We start from the raw sequence: 9,754 nt of genomic DNA, 5'->3' as shown, positions 1-9,754 counted from the left end.
TTTCTGGGTTCGGCTCCAAGTGGGGAAAAAGACACTGGAGACATGGAGGCTGCTTGGAAAGATGGTTTTAATAGTGGACAGGACCACATGGCTTGAGTCCTGAACAGAAAAGGTGATCACATGCTTCAATGTTGGGGAGAAGAAGAGAAGGAAGGAAGAGAAGCTGAGACCCTGGTTTTGTGCCCTCTCTGGCCTTTGATCTTGAATTCTGATTGGTTGTCAGACTCCCATGGGGCCATGCAGGGTCAACTCTCTAGGCTGTGTTTTGAATCCAGGTTTGGTTGAGTTCTCAAATGCCATGTGGTAAGTTTGGTAAAGGGCCAATATTATGCCTTAATCCCATTCCCCTGGAGATAAAGGGGAGAACTCTTTATTATTTGATTTGATTTTGATTTTATTAGAATTTATAGGCCGCCCTTTTCCCTAAGGGGACTCAGGGCGGCTTACATAAAATGGGGAAGGGAGGGTATAGACAATAAACACAAAACAGTACATAAAAGTAAAATAGTAAACAACATTCGTTCATCATTCGGGTTTTCATCATTATGTAAAGTGGACTAGCTTGGCTTTCTTAATGGCCCATTGACAAAGTAGGGATGGGCAGGAAGCTACAGGGAGCTATTCTGTCTTTTAAAACATGTTTCTTCTTTTTCACATCCAGAGAAATATTCTGCCTTTTCAATATTTCCTAAGATATTTCATTTTTATGGGAGAGGGCTGGGTGATAACCCTACATGTGGAAGGCTTAGTTTTTCTTTTCTTTTTTTTTAAGGGGAGCTAACTGTTCCGCATGCAAACATTAATAGCATTTCACCTCTGAATATCAAAATGGAAGACATTAATCATGCAAGCAGTCCATCACAAATGACACTATTTTTTAAAACAAATATACCGTAGGTTGTTTTTGCTTCAGCAGCACTTAAACTAAAATTGAAACAATACCTGTAGGAAGTTAAAACCCACCTTTCTATTTGTATTTTAGTTATAGAGATTGATGGGGGAGAAGAGACTGCTCTTTTGAGGGATGTATATATAGTTTTGATTTTTGTGCTTGTTTGTTGATTTCTGGACCTAGAATTTAAGGAGTTTCTGTTTTAAGCTCTACTAGGCTGAAAGCCTAAGAAGATAGTTAAACATAAGGAGATTTAATTCTGAAATATGTAAAATTATACCTGTAATCTGAAGAGTCTGGCTATACTGAGGCATATAATAGTAGTAGTAATAGTTGCATTTGGTTTTTTTACACAGCAGAATAACATTTTTTTTACTTAAAAAATCTTTGAATATAGTGACTTACATTTTAAGAGGTTTTTTCAAATTGGTATCTTCTTGATATATTGGATTAATTCCCATAATTCCCAAACTATTTGTCATGTCAGCTGGGGAATTAGGGAAGCTGAAGTCCAACACATTTGGAAGATATCAACTGGGGCAAGATTAGCTGAAATTGTTATCTGATGTCCTTAATTTTAGGACTTTAGTCTCCTAGGGATTAGTAGGAGGATTAGTAGGATTAGTTATAAGTAAAGATCTCCAGTTATTTCAAATCAAGAATTTTATTGTATCTGCACTTTCATAATGTTGCTTACTCTGAAAGGGAATATAGGTAGTCCTTGACTTACAACCACAACTGAGCCCAAAATTTCTGTTACTAAGTGAGACATTTGTTAAGTGGATTTTGTCCCATTTTAGGACCTTTCATGCCTCAGTTAAGTGAATCACTGCAGTTGGTAAGTTACTAACACGGTGGTTAAGTGGATCTGATTTCCTCATTGATTTTGCTTGTCAGAAGGTCACAAAAGCGGACCCCTTCATGACCTTCTGATCCTGGACCACTGCAACCATATGAGTCAGTTGCCAAGCATCCAAATTTTGACCATGTGACCAAGGGAAGGCTGCAATGGTCATAAGTGTGAAAACCAGTCATAAGTCTCTTTTTTCAGTGTAACTTTGAACGGTCACTAAATGAACTTTAAGTCAAGGACTACTGTAGCATGAGGGGTATATATGTATGAATTCATTTGACCTCAAGGTTCTATAAACAAGGTTCTTGTTAATGTAGCCAACTTTGTTATCATGCTGCTAAAATGAAAAGACAATACTTGAACCTTTCTATGAAATGCAGAATTTGTGATATACTGGCAAATCCTCAGAACTGTGATGTCCATCGGGTCACAGCTGAACAATACAATTGTGATGCGGTGGGTTTAAGATAATACAACGCTCCATATTGAAGGCTAAATCACAACTGAAGGCTGATGTAAAATGAAACACGCTCTTGAACCAGAGAGTGGCGTGAAAGAGCTACCCAGGACTTTTTCTGACTGTTCTTGTGAACAATGAGCAAGTGGAGAAAGAAAGGGGGGGAAAAACAGCTCAATTCAAGGCACTGACAAATGGCATGCAAATATTGGCAGACTGTAATTAAAGAAAAAGCATGCTCAGGGGGAAACTATCCCAAATCTTTGTTTATAACAACTCCCCTTTGTTGTCATTCCATTTACAGAATCAATGCTAGAATGAATGGATGTCAAATGTTTCAGAAAAAAAGGAGGGTTTAATTCTTGGCTCAGTCACAGGGACAGCAAAGAGTGCTATCAACAGAGCAGCAGGCAAAAATCCATTTCTTTTGCTTACAGAGAAACGCTATATTCTTCCTTCCTCCCCCCCCCCCCCCCAAAAAAAAAATAAAGCAAGGGAGCAAACAATTTTGTAAACAGCAGTGTTTAGGTATGTCTGATTTGGATATCTTATTCTGGCTTTGTAGTCCTTTTACCTGAGTAGCGGATTGCAAAAATGCAGCCATAACTGCTTCTCCAAAAACCTTGTGCTTTAATTTTGTTCCAGTGAGTTCAGTGAAAATTTTAATTTTAGTGAAGCCCAGCTTGTAATAAGCTTTCAGTTTGTGCTCCACATCACCCTTTGCCTGCCCTGTACAGAACTAAGATCGCCCACGATGAACTAGTACTAAACCAGAAGGGCAAAAAGGAGAGAAATCATTAGAGGTCAAGATTTTTCATCTGTGGTTTTTAAACTGAGCTTTGCCGGCTTCAACTTGTGAATGAATCAGTTGTATCCATGAATCAATTCTACAGCTGCTTTTCTGATGGTTTTATAAATGCCTCAATGACAAATCATAAATTGGTGGTGGTAATTTTAAAAAAGGGGAATTTTCTGTAGGAATAAAAGAGAAAATAGGGAAGTGACATCATTTTCACTACCACCACATTTGTAACTCAGTGGCTTATAAGCAGCTGTCATTAATACAGCAGTAAATAAACTTTTTTATATAGAATACTGCTAATATATACTATTAAAATAACTTTTAGACCCTTTCTAGAAGGCAGTTGGTGTTATGGGCTTCCTAGAACCTGGGAAAAGGTTAGCAGATTTATTTATTTCCTACTTGTATTATTTTTTCAAATAACTCAAGGTGGCGAACATATCAGTGGTGGGTTTCAATTTTTTTTGGAACCTACTCTGTGGGTGTGGCCTCCTTTGTGGGAGTGGCTTGCCAGCCATGTGGCCTGGTGGGAGTGGCTTACCGGCCATGTGTTCTGTCTGTCTGTCTGTCTGTCTGTCTGTCTCTCTCCATCTCTTTCCTTCTTTTTGTCTCTCTGTCCCTTTTTCCTTTTTTTCTTTCATCTCTCTTTCTTTCTCTTTCTCTCTCTCTCTCTGTCAGTCTGTCTGTGTGTGTGTCAGTGGTGGGTTTCAAAAAATTTTGGAACCTCTTCTGTAGGTGTGGCCTGCTTTCTGGGTCCTCTTCTAACCGGTTCAATAGATTTGATGAACCGGTTCTACCGAATAAGAGCGAACTGGTAGGAACCAACCTCTGGAACATACCCAATACTTTTTCCTCTTTCTTTTCTCCCCACAACAACAACCCAGTGAAGTGAGTTGGGCTGGAGAGAGTGACTTGCCCAATGTCACCCATCTGGTTTTCATGGCTAAGGTGGGACTTGAACTCATGGCCCCTTGCTTTCTAGCCTGGCACTTTAACTACTAAACCAAACTGTTTACAATAATATTGTATTTAATACAATACAATGCGATAATACAAAAGCAGTGTACGATAATATTGCAAGTGTGCTTACATACTGTATCCCTCCTTGATTAATAGCCACTTATCAGGTACATCAACAAAAGATCAGCAGAAAGATCAAGAAAATTATGTCTATAGTATTGATTTAAAAGATATGTGGGATGCTATAGCAATGTATCCAGTTCCCAAACTTTCAACAACTCAGTCTTTATTTTCCCTTTCAAGAAATCTGTTTAAAGATAATCATGAAGATCTTATGCTATGGTTACATGCAGTTGCTAAAGGCCTTATACAGTAGTTGGCTGCATAAGGATAAATTGGATCAAATGAACAAATTAAACTAGAAGGATTTAAATTCTATGTGTATCACTTTTTAGATGTATTACGATTAATTTTATAAAAGAGCAAACCTCTAAATGATCACAGTTTGGCTCTTGCCATGCTGTCAAATCCATAATATTTGGTATGAATTATATTGCCTTGTTTCATAAGGCATGATGAGAATAAAATTAAGACAATTGTTACATTAGATATGCTGAAGAAGCCAAAGATGCAATCTGATACCAGCAATACAATGGTCAAGTTTGAAGGGTAGAAGTTCATTGTGACAATCTCAGTCATGCAGCATAACACATGTAAGTGAAAAGACTCGGTATCTCAAAAGAGAACTCATCGACCCCAGGCCTGCCGACACAGCCAGGTTTTAACGGCTTTTCGGAAGGCCTGGAGAGAGGTGAGGGTCCCAATCTCTGCAGGGAGCTCGTTCCAAAGGGCCGGAGCCGCCACAGAGAAGGCCCTCCCCCGGGTAGTAGCCAGATGACATTGGCCAGTAGACGGAACCCAGAGGAGGCCTAATCTGTGTGATCTAATGGGTCTTTGGGAGGTAATTGGCAGCAGACGGTCTCTCAAGTCAACCCTGACTGCTCTTTAGAAGGCCAGATCCTGAAGATGAAACTCAAAAACTCTGGCCACCTAATGAGAAGGAAGGACTCACTGGAGAAGAGCCTAATGCTGGGAAAGATTGAGGGCAAAAGAAGAAAGGGATGATGGAGAATGAGGTGGCTGGCTGGAGTTACAGAAGCAATAGGCGTGAGCTTAAATGGATTCCAGAGGATGGTAGAATATAGGAAGGCCTGGAGGAACGTTGTCCATGGGGTCGTGATGGGTTGGACACGACTTCGCAACTAACAACAACAACATAATGCCTGCATTGAACAACACTTCTGCCTCTTTATAAGTAAGTGTAATGTGCCTTATTTTAATATGTGTATAAAAATATAACTTCACAATATGCAACTCATACTGCAAACCAACTTTTGGGGGTGGCAGAGAAACGCATATGTTATTCCTAGGTTTATGATTGTCATCAATTATAATTGATTGTCCATAATTATCCAAGCTTAGGCAGACCGAAATTCCAAAATCAAACAGAGAATACATTATTGAATACATAAACTATATAAATGTGAGAGGCGAAATGAAATTTGTAGCGCTTCTTTAATGCGAATTGAGCATCTCAATACATCTTGAAGCAGGTGATTTAAAAGTGAAGGATTTATTTTTGACATACCAACATTTATATATTGCTGACATTTCTGAAAGGTTCAGGATTCCCCCACCCTTAATTGAATTGCTGTTGTTCTAAGATAGAGCAGCAAGCAATACAATAGCCAGAGGGCGTAAGAAGCAAATCATCATCCATTTTCTTCCCTTTGGATCCAGATAACCAGCAAAACTGCACAGAAAGCCACTTTTATGGATATTTTTTTGGTATTAAAGCCTATCTAGTAAACTAGGACCAGGAGTGAGGGGTTCACAGATAGCACTAAATCTGAGGTGATCTGCAGCCCATGGCTCTCAAATCCCCCTTTTTTGCTAGCTCTAGAGATGCCTCTGGCTGAAAACAGAAGACATGATTTCTCATCCTTTTAAGGTGGATATATCACCAGGACTAGCAGTCATCTTTAAATTATTATATACAATGCATTACTGGCTTTTATACATCCAATCCCAGCTCCATCCATAGGGGATAACTTAAGAAAGATAATGCTTTCCTATCTGTAGATCTCAATTGGAGCTAAACTACTGACGAAAGAAATGTCCTTCTGGGTTCGGCTCCAAGTGGGGAAAAAGACACTGGAGACATGGAGGCTGCTTGGAAAGATGGTTTATTGTTGGACAGGGCCACATGGCTTGAGCCCTGAACAGAAAAGGTGATCACGTGCTTCAATGTTGGTGGAGAAGAAGAGAAGAGCTGAAGGAAGGGCTTGCTAGGCTTTTTATAACCTGTTTAGTCCCACCTCTCTGCTTCCTGTTCCTGTGTAAGAAGTGCATTCTGATTGGTTGTCAGACTCCCATGGGGCCATGCAGGGGCTACTCTCTAGGCTGTGTTTTGAATCCAGGTATGGATGAGTTCTCAGATGCCATGTGGTCAGTTGAGTAAAGGGCCAATATTATCATGCTTTTCTGTAGCTGCTGGTGAAGTCTTTATTATGTAAAGTGGACTAGCTTGGCTGTCTTAATGCCCCATTAACAGTGGGGATGGGCAGGAAGCTACAGGCAACTATTCTATCTTTTAAAACATGTTTCTTTCTTTTCACATCCAGAGAAATATTCTGTCTTTTCAATATTTCCTAGGATATTTCATTTTTCTGGGAGAGGGCTGGATGATAACTTCCCACACTAACTTTAAAAGAAGGAGAGGCAGGAAAATCTCCAGTCTCTTAAATATAGAAACTTGCCTGACATATAATATGCTGGGTTAGTGGCATCATGGGAAGCCATGGTGGCATATTGGTTAGAATGCTGTATCACAGGCTTAGTCTGTACACAGTCTGTAGTTCGAGGTTGGCCCATGCTTCCATCCTTCCGAGGTCGGCAAAATGAGGACCAAGGTTGTTGGGGGCAATATGCTGACTCTATAAACCTCTTAGAAAGGGCTGTAAAAGCACTGTGAAGCAGTATATAAATCTAGGTGCTATTGCTATAGCTTTTATCCATCTCTCCCCATTTACCCGAGTGATCAGGCTCCTAACTTGCAAAGAGACAATGCAAGTCTCTTTACAAGGGTCCTTGGTGCGCCTTCTGATGATTCCTGGAAAAGAGACATCGTTCACTCCTGCCATTTTGAGAGAAACCTGTAGACAAGGGGAGAAATTCTCCTCTACCCCCTTCCAAAATCTTCCAATGCTGTAGATGGAACAAGGAGAGGGAAAATGGCTGCTCTGGGAAAGTAGGAAGTGTAAGGAAGAGATTCAGAAGAACTCTGCCTTGATTTTGTTATCCTTAAAAAGAGGGCAGGGAAGATTTTAGATGGGCTTTCAAGGTCCTGTTAATATTACCTTAGGCCAGGGATGTCCAACCTTGGAAACTTTAAGACTTGTGGACTTCAATTCCTAGAGTTCCTCAGCAGCATGAGGGGATTCTGGGAGTTGAAGTTCCCAAGTCTTAAAATGGCCAAGGTTGGATAGCCCTGCTCTAGACCGGTGGTCTCCAACCTTGGCAACTGTAAGACCTGTGGACTTCAACTCCCAGAGTTCCTCTGACCAATACCGTTCTAGACCAATACTGTAGCATTTCTAGAATCCCTGCAGTAGATGTTGCTTAATTTGACCTTCCTCAAAGGATTGACATTTGCCCAGGTGTATGATATGGTCCAACCTCACTGGACTTAAATGTGCAGCCTTTAGCCACTAAGAGATTGTCCCTCTCAATTATCTGTGCTTATGTTTAAAGAAGCTCTTGAAAACAGCAGGATTTACTTCTGAGTAGGTAAGAGCAAATCCAGTTCCATAGTAAATTCTGCAGCCATGTTAAGCACAAACAGTAATTTGGTGGAGAGCCATTCTCTTGAATGCAAAATACCCGGCAGAAAAATCTAAACCAGGTGGCTATCCACACATATGTGGTGGCACTGTGTCCTCATGCTATTTTCCTTCAAAAATAATGTTGTGGTGTTTCCTTAATTGCTTGAAAACAATTAGGGAACCCAGCATTTAAAACTACAGAATTAATGTTTGAGGGATGTTGCTAAGGCAATGTTCAGTTTTACAGAGGAATCACTGAGTCTGTCATCTGTACGTCCATAACTGTCTGGTTTGGCTCTGCAACCCAACAAGACTTCAGAGGATAATTAGATCTGCAGGAAAAAAAAAACAATTACTGCCAACCTGCCTTTCATTGAAGACCTGTATACTGTATGAGTCAAAAAGAGGGCTGTGAAAATATCTACAGGCCCCTCACATCCTGGACATAAATTGTTTCAACTTCTGCCCTCAAAACCACACTATAGAGCACAGCACACCAAGACAACTAGACACAAGAACAGGTTTTTTTCCTGAATGCCATCACACAGCTTAACAACTAATTCCCACAACACTGTCAAATTATTTACTAAGACTGTATTACTATTATTTTTCTTTTCCTTCCTAGTATCTATCTCTTCCCAATTATGACTATAACCATGTTGCTTGTATTTTTCAATGTATATTGTTTTATTTGTTTCCTAGTACGATTTGATAGCTTATTAGTAATTTTGACTATCACTAAGTGTTGTAGCTTTTTATTCTTGATGAATGTATTTTATTCTCCCTATGTACACTGAAAGGATATGCACCAAAGACAAATTCCTTGTGTGTCCAATGATACTTGGCCAATAAAGAATTATATTCTATCTAACTTAATTTCAGCTGGGAAAAAAAACAAACCAAGTTTGGGGGAACATGCTATGGGCATCATGATGTTGAAAGAAATGTCCTTCTGGGTTCAGCTCCAAGTGGGGAAAAAGACACTGGAGACATGGAGGCTGCTTGGAAAGATGGTTTATTGTTGGACAGGGGCACATGGCTTGAGCCCTGAACAGAAAAGGTGATCACATGTTTCAATGTAGGTGAAGAAGAAGAGAAGGGTTGAGGGAGGGGCTTGCTAGGCTTTTTATAACCTGTTCAGTCCCACCTCTCTGTTTCCTGTTCCTGTGTAAGAAATGTATTCTGATTGGTTGTCAGACTCCCATGGTGCCATGCAGGGGACTACTCTCTAGGCTGTTTTGAATCCAGATATAGATGAGTTCTCAGATGCCATGTGGAGAGTTAAGTAATATCCCTTCCCCCTGCAGCTGCAGTGGGGAAGTCTTTATTATGTAAAGTGGGCTAGCCTGGCCTTCTCAATGGCCTATTGACAAAGTGTGGATGGGCAGGAAGCTACAGGCAACTATTCTGTCTTTTAAAGCATGTTTCTTTCTTTTCATATCCAGAGAAATATTCTGCCTTTTCAATATTTCCCAGGATATTTTACTTCTCTGGGAGAGGGCTGGATGATAACTTCCCACAATGAAACTGAACAAAAATGAATAGGAAAGAAGAAATGAGAATTCAAGCTGGTGTGTCTATGGGTAGAATACTGGATCAATACATTAATGTACATTCTAGGAACAGCAGCAGCAACATAATTACTTGCAATGGTAAAAAAAAAAAGAGTAAACCCCATAGTCTTTTCTAGCGTCACGTAGGAGGTATGTGTTTCACACTCATGTGATTGACACAACTGATGCATTGCTGTGCTGTATGTCACAGCTAATAGCTACTGAATACCATTTTGGAAAACTAAGAGAGAAGTCGCAGGAAACCGGCCATAAATCAGGAAACCGGCAGGACAGGCAACTCTACAGTTTCAATATTCAATGACATTCAAGGTTCAGAAACCTTGGAGGATGGG

This window comes from Thamnophis elegans, chromosome 3 (genome assembly GCF_009769535.1).
Source record: "Thamnophis elegans isolate rThaEle1 chromosome 3, rThaEle1.pri, whole genome shotgun sequence".
Lineage (NCBI taxonomy): Eukaryota > Metazoa > Chordata > Lepidosauria > Squamata > Colubridae > Thamnophis > Thamnophis elegans.
Note: the sequence above shows the minus strand (reverse complement) of the source record.